Here is a 20,070-nt window from a genome sequence, read left to right on the forward strand (position 1 = left end):
AACCTGAACCAGATGCATTTACAAGTGAATGCTATCAACTCATGATCCTTTTAAAGTGGAGAGATTGAAGCTAATATCTGGATACAGAAATGTAACACAGAAATGACAAGATTGAATGGAGGGCTCTTAAGTCATATCAATGGGAAGAAAAGAAATAAAGAATAAATAAGCAATGGTTAGAATTTGGGTTTCTACATGATACATCACACACAACAGCCAAGGTCAGCTCCTGTATTATTAGATCTTTGGCAGGATCCTGCTAATTAAGTAGCAAAGGCAGCTAAACAAACTACTGTCCTTTCTTACAAGAAAAAAGAGAAAGCCTGCTGCAAATAAATTAAGCCTTGCTGAGGAGGTCTAAATAACTTAATACCCATTATGGTGAACCAGCAAGCTATGAGGACAGTTAATTTTGCAAGTTACATACACGATCTGAGAAATAGAATGACAGAAGATTGAAGATCTTGCTTACAAAGAGAACAAAAGGAATTTTGCTGCACTCTGCAGAGGAATCTGGATTCATGTTGTCAGTGAAAAGTAGCAGTTATTCTATGTCTCTGTAAAGTATATGTTGATTTCCCTTCTAATAAAGAAGCTCTAAGTCCAGATATAAAAGATCTATGAATATCTCTTTCAAAGATGAAATAAATGAATCAAAGGAAGACAACACATTATAATGGAAAGAATAAAGGGCACAGAGCTCCTAATTTGGAGTCACAGTAACTGAGTTGAAATTCTGATTCTGGCTCTGCCACCTAGACGCATGAGAATTTGGGCATAACTTATTTTCTCTACGTTTTGGACTTCTTAACCTTAAGATGATGTGATTGAGTTAAGGTCCCTTCCATCTTTAAATATTTAGTCCTCTGTTACATTTGTGGTTCAGGGGGAACACATCATAAATAGTTTATTATTTTTAATCTCTTAAATGTTATCATTTATTTACATTTTTGTATTTATTATGCATTTTTATAATTGTAAAGATAATTTTCTACACTCATTTGTGCAGTTTTCTCCCTCCCACCTTTCTCTTCCTCCACCTTAGAATAAAAAGTAATCTGATATAGGTATTACAAGTACAATCATGTTATACATATTTCCATATCAATTATGCTGTGAAAGAAGAATCAGAAGAAAAAGGAAAACCAAAAGAAGGAAAACAGCAGATTTTAAAAGGAGAAAACAGTGTGCTTTGATCTGCAATCAGATTCTTTCATTCTTTCTCTGGATGCAGATGACATTTTTCATTGTAGGTCTTTTATAATTCTCTTTGATCTCTGTATTGCTGAAAATAGCTAAGTCCATCATAGTTGATCACAATGTTGCTCTTATGGTATATAGTATTTACCTGCTTCTGCTCACTTCACTTAACATCAGTCTATTATAAGTCTTTCCAGTTTTTCTGAAATATAGCTATTCATGGTTTATTTTTTAATTTTAATTTATTTACTTTCATCTGCATATACATGCATATTTTCAAGTTACAAAATTTCTCCCACCCTCCCCTCCCAACCCCCTCCCCTTAGCAGGAACAGTCAGGTTAATATTTTTCATATATATTTTGTTAAACTTGTTTACAAATTAGTAATTTTTAGCATGAAGAATTAGGATTAAGGGAAAGATACATAAGAGATAGTTTTTATAAAGTGTGTTCCTCAGATTCAGAAGGGTTGTTTTTTTCTCTGTGTTTTGATTTGTTTTGTTTTTCTTCTCATTAAGGATAATTTGTCCATGGCCAAATACAGTTGTCCTAGCTCTCTGGATTGCCAAGAGGAACTGCTTCCATCAAGGTGGTTTATTACATAATGTTGATGATGTGTGCAATGTTCTCTTGACTCTATTCCCTTTGCTCAGCCTCAGATCCTGTAACTCATTCCATGCTTCTCTACAGTTTGATCAGTTATGGTTTCTTATATAACAATAGTATTCCATAGTATTCATGTACCATAACTTGTTTAGCCATTCCTCAATTGATGGGGATCGTTTCAATTTCCAACTCTTTGTCACTACAAAAAAAAGAGCTTCTGTGAATATTTTGGAATATGGAGGACTTTTTCCATTTGTTATAATTTCTTCTGGATATAGGCTTAGAATTGCAATTGCTGGGTAAGAAGGGGAAGAAGTTTTATTGCTCTTTGGACATAGTTCCATTTTGCTCTCCAGAAAGGTTGGATGTAGTCACAATTCCACGAAGCAGTGCATCAATGCCCCAATCTTTCCACAACTTCTCTAACACTGATCAACTTCCCTTTTGCTCATCTTGGCTAATCTAATAAGTGTGACATGATACTTCATTTTTGTTTTAATTTGAATTTCTCTAATCAATAATGGATATTTTTTCATATGATCATATATAGCTTTTAATTTCTTCATATATCCTTTGACCATTCATCAATTGGGGAATGACTTGCAGTCTTATGAATTTGATGAAATTCTCTATATATTTTAGAAATGAGACTTTATCAGAACTCATGATTGGGAAGATTGTTTCCCAGCTTTTTGCTTTCCTTTTAAATTTGGCAATATATATTTTATTAGTAAAAAACCTTTTTTAATTTGATATACTCAATATTACTCATTTTGCATTTTATAATCCGCTCTATTCTTGTTTGGTCATAAATTTATCCATTTACCATAGATCAGATAGAGTAATTTTTGGACTATTAATTTATCTATGGTAGTGTTCTTTATGTCTAAATCCTCTACCCATTTTGAGATGTGGATCTATGTCTAGTTTTTAACCATAATATTTTACAGTTTTCCGCAACTATTATTATTGTTATTATTATTAACATTTTATTTTATTTTGGAGGTGTTTTTTTTGCAGGGCAGTGGGATTGGGGTGGCTTGCCCAGGGTTACACAGATGGGTGATTTTTGATTATCTGGGGCCAGATTTGGACTCAGGTGCATCTGACTCCAGAGTTAGTGCTCCATACAGTGTGCCACTTAGCTGCCCCTATTATTATTATTATTTATTTGTTTATTTGTTTATTTTAATGTTTTCAACTTTCCTTCACTTTATTGCTGATGAGGGTCTATATATTTGGGGGAAGGGGTCTTAAACAAGAATATTTTAATAATGTATAAAAATCACTTGTACAAAAATAAAATGAATATAAATAAAAAATAGCAATCAACCTCAATATTCAGTTCTGGTTGAAATATCAATGTCAGTGGAAAAACTGTGCACACACAGAGCAAATTAGTTCAGTGGCAAGGCAACTCAGAACTTCCACAAACAGGAGCTTAATGTCTTTACTCTTCTTGTGGTAGACTTTAACTGCTCTTCTGAGGTAATAAGTTTCTCTCTGGGCCTGTTCTTCTTCAAAATTAAGTCTCTTTAGATTCTTTAGTCTTGATTTTCTGGTGAATTGTTTATCTGCAACATGCTATCAGTTTCTGGGGAAAATGTTTATATCTTCTATGCTTATTATGGCATTTTCGTAAAAGATTGATTAAGCTCCTTGTGTCCTATAATGGACTATTGAAATTAAATACATTGTTGAGAGGCTCATGAACTTTATTTCATGAAACCCTACCCACAAAGTATATTCAAACTGGGATAGTTATCCACTGGGCAACTTAGTTTGACAGCTGGTTTTGAGATGATAATTCAGAAAGGTGCTTTGTTATAACTGAGGAGAGAAAATAGGGTTGAAAATACAAATTTTTGATTCCTATCTATAAATTTCTCCTGTGACAAATTGGGGAAAACAATGGAACCTGAAATACAAAGGCATAATGGAGTAAACAGATATTAAATTTTCTGATTGTAGTACTTTCATAGAGAAAGTTATGATTCAATTTAAACTCCTACAAGAATATATTCTCATGCTCATTTATGTTTGAAGTGATCAGACTCAATTAAGACTCAGGCATTAAGTTGAAAAGAATTGCTAGAAAGTGAAAAGGCTGTCTAATTGATCTGCCACTTTCCCTTCCATTTGTGTTGTGGTCTTGTTTCTTTGCTGACCTATTAAAAAGATAATCAGTTTATCACAAACTGTTTCCTGTTGGTTATTTCCTGGTTTGTTTTCTGAATTCTGTTGATAAATAAAATCCAAACAAAGTCTTTGGGAAGTTGGGTAAGGAAAGAAAGACAGTGAATGATTCAAGTGATTCACTTCTGGTATTTGAAATATTTAGATGCCCTCTCACATACTAGATATGTGATCTTTTTTTTGATCATTAAGGGGAAATTATGTCAAATTTGTATAGTGAGAGTTATGGATGGATTATAATCTACATCATTGTAGGGATTTCAACATGTATGAAATCTTATACCTGTTGAAGTATTCCTAGACTTCAATTATTTATTATTATTATTATTATTATTATTATTATTATTATTATTGTTATTAGTAGTAGTATTTTACTGTGGCAGCTAAATTTGTTCTTCAATATTTTGAAAGGAAAAACAAGAACTATGTTTCTTTTAAACATTATTTGGCCTTATAAACCTAGTACCTATTACATATTAGTTGCTTATATGTTTAATGTAATTGAATTGAATTATAATGTCTGGGATTATGCAAAACTATAATGAATATACTATACAAAATACAATGCAACTTACACAAACAATACATACAACAAATTTAATAACTTGAATGGACCCTGAGAGCTGCTACTGTCCTCACTTAGTTGGACATTCCTGCAAAAAAAAGTTGTCTGAAATTCCAAATCCCAAAATTACAGTTCTTAATTTCCACTCAAAAATGAATACTGAAATTGAAGGAAGAATGTAAAGATTAAATTAAAATTTTAGATTAAGTTTTATTATAATAAAAATTAGCATTTCACAAGTATACAAATGAGTAACTACTATGTGGTTGCAAATAATTCATGTGGAATAAGAAAGAGCAGAAGTTTCATCTTCAAAGAGAAAGGTTAATTTATTCTCAAGAGGAACATCTTAAATTTCATCCTTTTAATAATATCATAAGTTAAATGTTAATTTCAGAGTAGATTATTATTATTCTACAAATCATAGCTCTGCTAGTAGCCCAGAGAGTGACTTTTCAAAAGTGATTTCCTTTTTACAAGCTCAAATAAATGCTTGACTCTGTTCATAAAATAATTGCTTGCTTTTCAATAAACCACAAAAGATACCAATTTAATTGGTACCATTCATACCAATCATATATTTCTTTTAATTTAGTGTTACATGTTTGTCTCAACATTCTTAAATACTTCAGCAAAACTGAAGTCTCATAAATGCAGACATTCCCAGTGCAAATCATAATTCATTGACCCCTTCTCACATGTGTTTCTTACCCATGTTCTCTCATAGAAAATTAACAAAGAAATGACCTAGCCTTCCTGAATATATTTTCTAAGTCACTCTCCATGACATGAGTACTGTAGTAAACCCTGTCAGTTGAACAGTTATCCCTATTTCTTAACACAGGAACAAATTTTATTTTTGCTCATATACTGCTTTCAATTATATCCTTTAAATATATTAAGTGGCATAATTGTAAATACATTAAAACCTATTTTTGCCCACCCATTGCCTTCCTTCCTAGTTTTCTTCAGATCATTCATATTTCTGTGCCTTCAAAGATTGTGTTTTTCCAAAATGCATACCATACAACATCACTGGGAGAATTTATTTGTTATAAAAGAGCAATTCAGGATCAATTAAAATGTGATGAAGTTTTCCAAATTCAAGTCAGACTTTTTTCTTATTATTCAATATTGATTTCATCTCATCTGCACTGTCTGTCAAGGTATTTGCACTGAAATATTAAAACAATAGGCTTCCCAGCAAAGTAAATATGATATCTGAATTTTTTTCAGGTTTTCTTGTATTCAGTGATAGATTAATCTCTTTTGAATATCAAAGTATGTCATTGAAGAGGGCTTACATGCTACATGAATTCCATGAAATCAGCAGACTACCATACACAAGCCAGAAAACTTCTGCAATACCTAACCATCTATAGGGACTTGTTCTCTCATCTGGATCCAGTATAGAACATAATCCACGATCGTGGTTTTCTTAGAGTTAAGCAGCAGGTCACTGAACAGTTAGTTCTTTCTGTGGTTAAATTACCAATGACTCTCATATAATTTTGTAATATACACAAGAGAGTCCTTATCTTTGCCTCCTCTTTTCCCTGGGTTCCGTCAAGTTCCAGCTAAAATCTCACCTTCTACAGGAAGCTTTTCTCATTTCCCCTTAATTCTAATGGTTTCCTCTGTTGATTATTTGCAATTCATTCTATGTTTAATTATTTACATATTTCTTTCCATCAGACTGTAAGGACCTCAATAGCTGATTTTTGCTTTTCTTTTTCACAATGTCTTAAGTATATGTTTAATTGACTGGTTGACTGATTGACTGACTTGCTGGAGATCTTTAAAGGCATTGCTTAACTCAATTGACATATCTTTTATAATTAACAAACAAGAAAAATGAGATCTTCACAATTTTTAGTCAGTTGAAGGACTGTGGAGATGTCATTTGATATAGAAAATATCTTTCAAAAATTTATGTACCTTTTATTTTAATTAATGATAGACCATTTCATAAGACTATTATAAAGAAGAGAAAATGTCATGTAGGCCATTTTTATAAGGGTTTTATAAAGAAGAGAACCCAGCAACATGTGAAAGTAGTTTGGAACATAAGGTGTAGTGAAAACTCTATTACAAAATGTTTCAACTTGAAGGAAAAAATAAATCAAAAATGGTACATTGCTGAATGCCTCATAAATATAACTTTTATAATAAAAATATTTCTCTATGTCAGAAATTTGAAAATTTCTGAACACAGCAAATAATAAATATCATATGCACACATACACATAATGAAATTGAATGTCTTAACAATGGTAATTGCATTGTTGATATGAGAATCATCAGAATAATGTACAGTCAACCTTTAACTAATTAGAAATATGTCAAAATCAGCATCAAATTAGGAAGGTGGAAAATGAAACAACATGGTAATGCAAGAAAATGGTAGCTATAAACTTGATATTATGACAATTGAATTGCTCAAATTTCCCCAGTTGCAGATATGTAAAGATTACTAAATTAGAAGTCAGAGAACTTAGGTTTGTTCTTAACTCTAACATGTGACCTAGGTATCTCAATTACTAAATCACATTATGTTCAACCTGTAAAAGGAAGATACTTGCTCTGTGATGCTTTGTAAACCGTAAAGCCTTATTATCATGATTAATATTATTACAATGTTATTATAAGGAGTTTAATAAGCAATCATTTAACACTGGTAGCATCAGGATAATCTGACCACTATTTGCTTGTTTGTGTGTGCAGTTTTAATATGATCCAAATAATTTATCAAGTGAATATGATAATCAGTTATAGTTCACTTCAATAGCCAGTATTTGTAAGTTTTGATTTAGGACTTAATAAAGATAAAGTTAAGTTAAAATTATTATTAACAAAGTCATAACTTCTCTGCCTTAATTATAAAAGATGCAGATTGGTTTATAGAACTTCTTTTCTTTAAAATAATTTGCTTTTTAATTTCATTTTCTTCATTTGCACATATAAACAGTTTTCAACATTCATTTTTAAAAATTTTGAGCTCCAAATTCTCTTCTTCCCTTTCCCCTCATTGAGAAGGCAAGCAATTTTATATAGGTTATACCCATGCAGTCACACAAAATATATTTCCATATTTGTAATACTGTTTGTATCCTTGGCCATTTAACATTTGAGTAATGACTCTTATTTCAATGAATTTGACATAGTTCTCTTATTTGAGAAATAGAGAAACTTGGGCAGCTAGGTGGCACAGTGGATAGAGCACTGGCCCTGGAGTCAGGAGGACCTAAGTTCAAATGCAACCTCAGACACTTAAAAATTACCTAGCTGTGTGGCCTTGGGCAAGCCACTTAACCCCATTGCCTTGAAAAAAAACCCTAAAAATAAAAGAAATAGAGAAACGTGATGTGATTTTTTTCACAGTTACGATTACTATGTATTTCCCTCTATACTTCGCCCATCCATCTCTCTCTCTCTCTCTCTCTCTCTCTCTCTCTCTCTCTCTCTCTCTCTCTCTCTCTCTTGCACATTATCCTATCTCAAAAGGGTTTTACATCCCCAAATGCCTTTTACCCTACCTTTTATCAACACCCCTTCTCTTATCTCCTTCCTCTCCTGCTTTCTTATAGGAGTGTGTATACTATTTCCTAGTTGAGCCAATACTGATGAGACTTAAGTGCAAGTGCTCCCTTTCAGATCTACCATGCTCCCATTTATTGTAAAAGTTCTTTCATACCTCTCTTGTGTCAAATAATTTATTTCATTCTGCTTTTTCCCATTCTCCCAGTGCTTTCTCCATTCTAACTACTTAATTTTAAATTTTTTAGATTATCATATTGAATTCAACTCCCATCTGTGTTTTCCTTCTAATTGCCCTAATGAGATGGATTTTAGGAGTTACAAATATCATTTTCCCCATGTAGTAATGCAATCATATTAAATTTATTGAATTCCTTATGATTTCTATTTCCTGTTTACTTTTTTAGGTTACATGTCTTTTATCTGAAGTTCAAATTTTCCATTGAACTCTATTCTTTTAACAAGAATTCTTGAATTTTTTTTTTATTTTGTGGGATGTCCATTTTTCCCTTGAAGTATTATACTCAGTATTGTTGAGTTGATTCTTGGTTGTAATCCTAGCTCTTTCTCCCCTACAGAATATCACATTCTAAACCCTCTAATCCTTTTATGTAGAAACTTATAAAACTTCTGGTATCCAATTATTGTTACATATTATTTGAATGATTTCATTCAAATGCCCTTTAATGTTTTCTCCTTAGCTCTGAAATTTGGCTCTAATATTACTGAAACTTTTTTATTTAGGTGTCTCAGGAAGTTATTGATACATTCTTTCAATTTCTTTTTTATTCAATGCTTTCAGAATATTAGGGTAGATTTTTTTTCTTGATAAGTTCTTGAAAGATGATATCTAGGTTCTTTTATTTAATCATGGTTTTCAAGAAGTTCAATACTTTTTAAAATATTTCACGTTGATATATTGCCATGTCAGCTGTTTTCACAGTTTTATTTATATTTTTATTTCTTTTTAAAATTATTTCTTAATGTTTCTTTAGCATTCACTTGCCCCATTCTAATTTTGAAGAAATTATTTTCTTCATTGAGCTTTTGCATTTCCTGTTCCATTTAGCTAATTCTACTTTTTAAGGCATTCAGTTTTTTCCAGCAAATTTTTGCATATATTTTCCCTTTCGCTTAATTAATTAAAATTGAGTTTTCCCCTACATTAAATTTTGTGCCTATTTTACCATTTAGTCTATTTCATTATTTAAGGTATTATTTTTAGTATTTTTTGGTGCTTGACTAATTGCTGGTTCTTTTGCATGATTTTCTTGTATACCTTCATTTCTTTTCCCAATTAATCCTGTACTCCCTTATTTGATTTTTAAAATCATGTTTGAGTACTTCCAGGAAATGTTTGTGGTCATAAGGTTAATTAAGGTTTTTGAGACTTTGAATGTTGCAGTTTCAACTTTGTTACCTTCTTCTGGCTTTGTATTTTGATCTTCCCTGTCAACTAGAGCAACTTTCTATGGTCAGGAGCCTTTCTTCTTGTTCGTTTATTTTCCCAGCCTATTTTGGACTTTTAATTTGATGATAAAAATGAGGGAATCTAGGGTAGAGAGAACACTGGACAATGCTGTAAGTTTTTTTTTTCCTTCAGCTATTTTCAGAGTTTTTTCATCATCTGTAAGATTTCACTTCATCTAATGAAAGATGTGTTTATATTCTTGTCACCTGTGTACTAGTTTGTGAGAGCTCACAAGCACTCTTTTCTGTCCTGGGTCTGTGATTGGGGACCCACTCTTTTTTGACTACAATCTCTGCTTTGCTAGGACTCCTTGCTTTGAGACTGTGACCCAGGATTTTGACCCACATTCAAAGTTAGCAATGCAACTGAGTCCTGCACCTAGTAACAGCAAAACATCCTAGTAATCTCCTTCTGACCTGGTGTGTGACCCATTTAACAACTGTGGTCACAGCACTCAAGAAGGAACTGGCATTGCTCCAGTTTGCTGGAGGTACATTTGCATCCATATAGCCCTTGCTAGACTGCTCTCCATTCTCACCCTGGTATGATAGACTTTTCCTGAAGAACTTGTATATGTTGTCTTAGACTAGAAAATTGTTCTCCTGCTCCAGAATTTGTTTTGAAGTATTATTTAAAGATATTTGGAAAGAAATTTTTTAAAGCTCCAGCATGTTTCTGCTTTTTCTTCACTATCTTGGCATACTATCAGATTGTAGGACTTCTAATATCCAATGTACCTTTAAATCTATGATCATTTGATTTGATAAAAGTTACATTGTCAAGTTACACATGAAAAAAAATTAAAGATTTCTAAGCTTTTTGAAAATAAAAGAAAATGGTTAAGGCAAAAAGTGACATCTTTAACATGTTTCTTTTATTAATTTTTATTTTCTATAATTTTTGTCCAAAATACTACTTATAAAAAAAATAAAAATCAGTAAATAAGTATAGAAATTGACAATTCTTACTGTGAGTGTTATGATTACAGACATTTAAAGTTGAAGACTAAGGTTTTGAGAGTCTTCAAAATAATGGACTAAAATTATAGCAAATCTTTTGGCTGACTTTTGCACATTACATTTTAAATTCCAGTGGCATGATTTTGCATGTTAATGGCACTGATAATAACAGTTTACATTTCCATAAGTACTTTCCTCCCCACAATCCCATGGCATAACTCTGCAAGTATTATTGCTCCCATTTAGCAGCTGAACAAATGAAGTTCAAAGATGTAAAAGGGCAATAGCATTTAAAATTGCAAGACCTTAGGAATTGCTTTAGGTGTAAAGAAATAGAATTTCATAGCAGTTATGTGAATTGCCCAAGGTCATTCAGTATGTAAAGGGGCAAAGACATACTTTGAATCCAGGTTGTATGTCTCTAAATGCTGTATAATTGACATACTCTTTCAAGGATAAATATGTATAAAGTCTTTCATAAAATTGACTTATTTTCTCTCATGTTTAACATTGTAAGATCCAGACTGGAGAAAGACATATCAGTCCTTATAGAATTTACATTATATTAACTTTATAAAATATGCTTGCTATCCTTATGAAATACTATTGAAGAGTGTTTAACTTCATGTTTTTTATTCCAGTCTGTCAAAATATGCAGCAATGAAAGGTGTTATCATTCTGGGAAATCCCTAAAGTAATGAAATGGCAGGTTTAGAGCAATACTAGTAAGGCCTGACTTTATTTTATGAATAAGAGAAATTCCTAAAATATAGTATATACAGTAGTTATGCTCAGGTTCAAATTCTGCCTCTCACACTTGATCATTGATTGATAAGTCATTTTAATTTATTCACCCTTTCAATATGAGAAAGATAAGAGTAGATCATTTCCAAGTACCATTTCAACTTTAAATCTATAATCAAATAAATCATATTTCCCTATAAGATACATATTGTAATATTTGAACTGTTTTCTGAAATGATATCTTTAATTTTAGAAATAGCATAAATTACCTTTTCATTTACTAGCACATGCTTTGAGATACCTTTTGTGTTGGATACTTTCGAGAGTATATGCATATGATTAAGTCACACCAGAAGCTATAATATGGGTTTTGCACACTCAGTATACATCATTATTAAAATAAGTCAGTAAATCTAGAATCTGTGATTATGTAAATGAAGGAACTCCCTCTATGAACACACATGACAATGGCTTTTTAGTTAATGATTCAATTAAACATTTAAGAGCTTGAAATAAGTAAGCTATTAAGAAGAGATTGTAGTTCTGATCCAGAAACACACAAATTAATAGTTCCTAAGGGCAGCTAGGTGATGCAGTAGATAGAGTCAGGAGGACCTGAATTCAAATTTGGCCTCAGACACTTAATAATTGTCTGGCTATGTGACTTTGGGCAAGGTATATATGGATTGCATTCTACCTCAATGGAGGGAAATACAATCTTGTTTGTATTGATGAGATCACAGACTCATTGAAGTTTTAAATTTCACATACATTATGAAAACAACTCATTCTATTTACTTTCATGATGGATACTGTTACCTTAAATTTTGGTTCAGAATCCAATTCTGGTAAAAGCAATCAAATTTCTGCTTGTTAATTAGATGTTACCATATGTAAAACATAAGAGAGGAGGTTTATAAAAAGTGAAGAAATAAATATCAGAAGGTAAACTATTACATGAAAAATGTTCTTAATTAGAGGAAATTGAAATGAAAAGGTCTGAAGTGTGCTGGCATACCAGACTTTCTTCAAATCAAATCAAAAAACTTTTATTGATTGCTTTATATGTACAGGCACTATGCTAAGCAATGAAGGAGGGTGGTGAAAATGCAAATCAAAAAATATTCCTTCTTTCAAGGAGCTCACAATATAATGGAAGGGTCAACTTACAAACAACTAAATACAAACAGGGTTAAGGACACCAATGTCATTGTGGGAATGGTTGGAACTCAAGAGTAGGTAAATCTCTTTCATCTTTGAATAAGTAATATTTGTTAATAGCAATTCAACATCAGCAAGCACCTAGGACAGTAGCTGCTTATAATTGACTTAATAACTGGAAATAGATGATCCTCTGCTGGGTGCTGGAAATACCAACATGAAAAAGAATTCAGCCCTTGCTTTCTAAAAATTTATAGTTTTGTAATGGGATGAGATATGAATGAAGAATTACATGCTATAAAATCAGTAAGGACATAGGAGATATTTAAAAAAGAGTGACTTAAGAGAAGTTTCACCAGAAAGACCTACCTTTCTTTGTTTGTTTTTTCTTGATTGGGATTAAGGTCAAGAAGGAAATGAAACTAGGGTTATAATAAACTCTGTTCCTCTCCTTACCTAAATTACCAAGAGATCCATGGTGAAAGATTGGCTTATTAGTTGTAGAGTGTGCCAGCTCCCAAATTCTGTCTTTTTAAATTCTCATTTTGGGAGCTTATAATTTGCAAAATACTGAATAGTTGACTTATGATATATGACTTCTTTCAAAAGATTTTCTAACAATGAACTAATTATTGATGTGGTAGTTTGGAATCACAAAGAAAGCATCCTGTTCCCTTTCTTAGTAAATAAATCTGTCCATTATGTCTTGGCATATAATCATATCTTTCATGGGAGATAAAAGAAAATTCAAATCTAGACCAACTACAAAAGGGAAATCTGATACTCAAACTTTATCACAAAGGTAGTTATTAATGATAACTTCAATTTATGTGGCACTTTAACTTTTATGAACTCCTTTCTTCAAAATTATCTTGTGAGGTAGGTAATAGAAGTACTATTATAAGCACATTTTATAGATCTAAAAGACTTTTCAATGATCATACAGCAATATTGATGTTGGGATTCAAACCCAGTCTCCTGATTCCAGAATCAATAATACCTCTTCTCTGTCAAGTTTGCCTCTAATTAGACTAAACTCACTACTGTTAGCTCTTTTAGTCAATCAGCATGAGATTAGAAGGACAAATTTTTATACAGATCTGTCTTATTTGACAGAACAAAATTGAGAAAAATTCAAAATATCACAGATTGGGATCATCCACCTAAAGAGTGATATGAACATTTAGCTGACATTTATTAAGCACCTTCTTTATGCCAAACATTCTGTTCAGCATGAGGGAAATAGATAAATGAATAATGCAATCTGTTCTCAGAGTTCACTGTATTATCTGTGGATAAAACATGGAAGCAAGTATGCACAAATAAAGCTATGGAGAGGAGAAGTTGAGCTACTCAATAGAGAGGAAAATATTAGGATTAAATATAATTCTGCAGGTTTCACTGTACTTCTGCCAGCTGAGGTCTCTTTGGGTCTTGGTACTACTTGCACATGGCCTTGGTTCACCCCAAACTTCAGTGCTTGGGGAGTACAGGGTTCTGGAGCCTTGTTAGTCTCTGCTTCCTGTCCATGCCAGAACCTTAGGCTTCTAGGCAAGATGACTTTGCCAATTGGAATGCAGTGCTGGGCATTGAGTTATGATGATTTACTGGAAGATCCCACACTGATGACTCTGCCTTCATCTGACCTATGCAGTAAGGTTCTGTGGGCAAAGCTGGTCATCCCAATTTGGAAGTACCAACAGCTTTCCAAGGTTGAGGAGGAAGACAATAATTTCTCCATAGCCCCTTCGGTTTCTAATGACCAAATAAACAAGGTCCCAGTGGTGAAGCCCAAAGCCATGCATGACATCATGAATTCTCTAATTACAAAGCAGAAACAAGAGAACATCCAAAGCTTTGAGCTGCAGGCAGGGTTGAGAGATGAAGGATACAATCCCCATGAAGACCTCACCAAGAAGAAACCAAGTATCACTGCATGGTGGAGGCAGTCCATAAATTAAAATTTCAAAGTGGAGAGATGACAAAATAAGACTGACTGCCTTCAGCCTACTCCACTCCAAGTATTACACCCCTTTCTTCTCCCAAGCAAAAGCCCAGAGGTTGGTTTTCTCATGGATCTTCTACTTCCTTGCCTGGTCTAGACATCAGAAGCTTGGATTCTGGGAAATGGAGACAAAGACAGTCTTCAAGTCACCTAAGATGGATCTTCCAGGGATGGAAGGAAACAATCTCCAAGGACACATAACCTCAAACCAAGGGACATGAATGTGTTGATGCTTACAGGGTTCTAAATCTCCCTTTTTCATATGAGCAATGTTGTTTTCCCTTTATGTAGAGAGAGTATCTCACACTTGTCTTTCTTCCCATCAACCTTGCACTTGCCAGGAAAGATGTCATCCATTTACATATCTACTGAGGATAATATTTCTGGGGATTTGCTGATTGTTTCTTTAAATATTTGTAACAAATCTTAAATATTTCTAATGCAGGAAGGTGTATCCTGTAATGTCCCAAAGTTGGTTTAAATAACTTCTCAGAGTAGTTGACTGCAGCCAGTTACTGATCTATAGAACTAAATTGTATGGGGCAAGGGTACTAAAACCTAGTAGACTTTTTTCTGCATATTTACCCAAGAGAAAATTTATATGATTCTTTTCTTTGAGTTGTGGGAGCTAACAGTTTCTTTTTTTCCTTTTTCCCCCTTTTTTTAAATTTTTTATTGAATTTTGCAATTTTCCTCTAATCTTGCTTCCTTCCTCCCACCCCCCATGGGAGGCAGTCTAATAGTCTTTACATTGTTTACATGCAACACATTGATCAAAATTGAATGTTTTAAGGGAAAAATCATATCCTAAGTAAAAAATAAAACATGAGATAGCAAAATTACATAATGAGATATTTTTTTTTAAAAAAATTAAACTCTATCTTTGGATACCATAAAATTATCCCTGATTGTTGTACTGATGGAATGAGCAAGTCCATTAAGATTGATCATCAACTCCATGTTGCTGTTAAGGTGTACATTGTTCTGATTCTCCTCATCTCACCCACCAAACATCAGTTTATGTAAATCCTTCTAGGATTTTCTGAATTCTGATCCCTCATGGTTTCTTTTCTTTTCTTTTTTTTTGGTTTATTTATTTTATATCATTACAATAATTTTGTTATAAAAATTGTTTCAACAGGAAAGTTTGAAAGTCAAGGGATTTTCATTGAAAGTCTATCTTTTCCCCTGAAAGATGATGTTCAGATTTCCTGGGTAGTTGAATCTTGGTTGTAAATCAAGATCTTTTGCCTTCTGGGATATCATATTCCAAGCCATATAAGCCCTTAATGTAGATGCTCTCAGATCCTATATAATACTGACTATAAGAAGCAAAGTAGTTGAATTGTTTGTTTCTGGCATCTTTTAGTATTTTTCTCTTTGATCTGGGAGTTTTGGAGTTTGGCTATAATATTCTGAAAGTTTTGGGATCTCTTTCAGGAGGTGATTAATGAATTACCTCAATTTCTATTTAACCGTCTGCTTCTAGGATCACAAGACAATTTTGCTGTATTATTTCTTGAAAAATGAAGTCTAGGCTCTTTTTCCTAGTCATGACTTTCAGGTAGCCAAGTAATTTTTAAATTATCCCTTCTGCATCTGTTTTCAAGGTCAGTTGTTTTTTCCAATGAGATATTTCACATTTTCTTCTTTTTTGGGGGGAGGGAGAGTTGGTATAGTTTTATTTCTTCCTGAGTTCTTGCAAACTCATAAGACTTCCTTTAGTTCCATTTTGCATTTGAAGGAATAATTTTCTTCATAGAGTTTTATTATCTCCTTTTCCAGCTGGTCAATTCTACCTTTAAGACATCGTTCTCCTCATCTGCTTGTGTGTTGCATTTTTCCATTTGGCCTAAACTGGTTTTTTATATGTTATTTTATTCAGTATTTTTTTATATTTCTTTCCAAGTTGCTGACTTGGTTTTCATGATTTATTGGCATCACTCTCCCATTTTTTCCTCTACCTCCCTTAATTGCTTTTCACAGTATTTTTAGAGCTCATTCATAGCCTGAGCCCATTTTCTATTTCTCTTGGAGTTTTGGATACAGAAGCTGTTGTTGTCATCTGAGTATGTATTTTGATCCTCCATTGGACGAAAGTAATTTTCTTTGGTCAGATTCTTCTTTTTCTGTTGTTACTCATTTCCTCAGCCTATGACTGATTTACTGCACTTCCCAGACTTTGGGGGATTTGGGGGATACCTTCTAGGGACATGGCTGCTCTCTTGCCTGTATTCAGGGCCTCCCCTCTGCCTTGGAGCTTTGAGGATGGTCCCTGCTTGTATATGGTAGTATAGGCACTCAACCTACAACCTAGATCTGTGTGTGGGCAAACAACTGAGTTCTGCCCCAGGGAGAGCAGAGAGACTTCTGCAATCTCCCATGACCCCTTACCGCCTATAGGTTGAGACTTCTGGGTGTGCTGGGTGGCTCTTGCTGACTCCAGGTGCAGGTTCTCACCACAGGGCTGCTCTGAAGCTGAAACTCTGCCTGGCTCTCACTCTGGTGTCACAGGGTTTTCTCTCCACCCCATCAGGTTGTCCCCAAAGATGCCTGAGCCAAAAGGTCTAGAAACTGCCCCTCTGCCATGGACCCAGGCACCTGGCTGGGCTCTGCAGCTGCACTGAGACTTTTTCCAACCCCCATCACCATAGAACAAACCTTTTCTGTGGCACTTCTGAGTTGTCTTGGACTCAGAAATAATATCACTCAGTCTAAATTTTGGCTAGAGTAATAATTTAATGGCTTTTGGAGTTTGGGGGGGAAAGAGTGTCTGGGAATTCCTGCCTTCAAGCTGGCATCTTGGCTCCTAGAGAAAGCAATCCTCACTTCCTACGAAATCAGGGAATTTTTAAATTAATTATTATGTCTTTGTGACTATTCTCATAGCCATAAAGTCCTGGTTTAAAATCCTATCTCTTTAGAAAATCTAAATAAATGGGGGGGGGGGTGGTTAGGTGCTGCAGTGGATAGAGTACTGGCCTTGGAGTCAGGAGTACCTGCGTTCAAATCCAGCCTCAGACACTTAATAATTACCTAGCCATGTGGCCTTGGGCAAGCCAATTAACCCCATTGCCTTAGAAAATCTAAAAAAAATCCTATCTCTTCTTTATACTGGCAATCTGACACTGATAAATCATTTCCCTTATGTATTAAGTTATTGATAGTTTGTGATTTCCAGAATCTTAAGAAGGAAATAAATGTGTCACACAATAAGTCCAAAACATTCTTGTCTTTTTAATTTTGTTGTTTTAGAATACATAGTTCCCTTCAAAGTTCAGCTCAAATATCCTACTTCCAGCTTCTAGTACCTACTCATACTTTCTCCACCCCAATCTATACAAATTACCTTGCATCTATTTTCTATTTTTATATAGAAATGCAATGAATATACATGCATACATATATATATATATATATATATATATATATATATATATTCTCTCTAAAGTCCCATAGGACATTTTCATTCAATATACTGAATTTTTGATTGTTTTCTATTATATTTTATGCTTACTGGTCTAGACCAAAAGAAAAATTCTGTAATTGTTACATAGGTTGTAAGACGAGTTAAGTCTAGTAGTATATCAGCTCCATGGGGAAAGGTATAGTTTTAATTTTGTATTTTTATGTATTCCTAGTGTCTAGAACCATTTGTTGCAGCATTTTATTTATCTTCATCTATTTATTTACTTACTTGTTTGTTTGTTTAATTATTTATTTATTCATTATTTATTGCAATCCAGAGAATTTTATTCTCAAAACAAGGTCAGCACATTAAAAAGGAATAGTACATGCATATGAAATATAATGGCTTGAAAGCTTTCTTGGGTACTATTTCTTCCTCAGAACCAGCATGTTAGGGGGCACTCAGCAAAACAAAACCAGAAAATAAATAGAAGTGAATACAGATACATAAAAGGAGAATTGGGGCAGCTAGGTGACGCAGTGGATAGAGCACTGGCACTGGAGTCAGGAGTACCTGACTCAGTACCTGTACTCCATCCTCAGTCATTTAATAATTACCTAGCTGTGTGGCCTTGGGCAAGCCACTTAACCCCATTTGCCTTGCATAAACTTTAAAATAAAAATGGGGAATAAAATTATTACTTCAATCATCTGTTGGTGGGGTGGAGTATAAAGATGATGGTTCAATCATTTGTGTGTCTGTGTGTGTGTGTGTGTGTGTATGTGTGTGTATTTTGTTAAGTTCTCAGAGAGAAAAGCTTTTATGTTCAGCAGCTCATCCTTTTCTAGTAAGAAAGGATTCAGGCCAGTGCTTGGGGAGGATGTTAAAAAGTCACAGGATAAATTACCTCAGATCACTGAAGATTATACTGAGCTTCCTTAAGTTTAAGTAACCTATTTCAGCTGTTCCTCTACAGAATAAAACATAATTTATCAGAATCAGATATTAGTCTCTATGAGCTTCATGTGCTACCAAATGCTAAAGTGAACAGAGACCATTTAAGCCTCTATTAGAGGTAGCTATGATTTCACCATGCAGTGACAAAACTAAATTCTTAGCATTCAGTTTTTTTAGTTTTCCCACAAAGAAAAGTCCATTGGTCTTCTGCTGTAAACCCTTGACCAAAGGACTAATATCTTATAAATATCTTTTATGTAATTGTAGATCCCAGAACAATAGCAGTGTCCACTTCTAACTAACACTCCTTGTTAGGCTACTGCCTCTCTATTCTTGTTCAGAAAGGAAGCAGGACACAGGGATATTGAACCAGTGACTTGATTCTAGAGCAACAATACTATGTAAGAAACTGTTAACTGGGATATGGAGGGGCACAAAGCCAAGATGACAGCATGAAAGAAGCATTTCCTGGAAACTCCTTCTCCAAAAAACTCCAAAAGCCATATAATTATGATTCTAGCCAAAAGGGTCATAACCCACAGAAAGACTGAGTAATACAATTTCCCAGTCCAAGATAATTTAGAAGTTCCATGGGAAAGGTATGTTTCACTGGGACCAGGAGTTGGGGAAAAAACTCGAGTCCCAAGAGCAGCCCAGCCCAGCCCATCCTAGGAATCACCAGAAATAGCTTGAAGGGGCAATGAGAGAACTCTGCTGCAGCAGAATGTATGTGTAGTGAGGAGCTCCAGTATCAGAGCAGTCCTGCAGTGAGAATCTGCAGCAATAATGGGGAAAACAGCCTGCACCTCCAGGGCACAGCCCACAGGTGGTAAGGGAAAAGCATAAATTTCTCTGCTCTCCATTGGGCAGAACGTTGCTGTTTGCCCACACTCAGATCCAGGTAGCAATTTATCCTTCCATACTAAGATAGCAGGGACCCCTTCACAGTTCCAGGGTAGAGGGGAGCTCCTGGTTATCCACATATCAAAACACAGGCAAGAGAGCATAAGACCTTGGAGTAATAAAGGTCCCAGTAGGGTTTCCAAAATAAAAAACCGAAATCCTTGGAAGTGCTGTAAAATTATTCTTGGGCTTGAGGAAATGAGCAAACAACAGAAAAAGAAGAATCTGACCAAAGAAAATTGCTTTGGTCCCATAGATCAAAATACATACTCAGATGATGACAAAATCGAAGCTTCTCTATCCAAAACTTCCAATAGAAATAGAAAAATGGGTTCAGGCTCTGGATGAGCTCAAAA

At 34.0% G+C, this 20,070-nt stretch overlaps 1 protein-coding gene and 1 pseudogene across 1 annotated transcript in view; both read left to right on the top strand.

Annotated features, from left to right (window-relative positions):
* LOC141491396 (ephrin type-A receptor 6) overlaps window positions 1-20,070 on the top strand; it is a 1,165,986-nt gene that overhangs the window by 413,377 nt on the left and 732,539 nt on the right. The window lies entirely within an intron of this gene.
* On the top strand, window positions 13,937-14,813 carry LOC141491397 (putative monooxygenase p33MONOX pseudogene; annotated as a pseudogene).

Source organism: Macrotis lagotis, chromosome 6 (assembly GCF_037893015.1).
Source record: "Macrotis lagotis isolate mMagLag1 chromosome 6, bilby.v1.9.chrom.fasta, whole genome shotgun sequence".
NCBI lineage: Eukaryota > Metazoa > Chordata > Mammalia > Peramelemorphia > Peramelidae > Macrotis > Macrotis lagotis.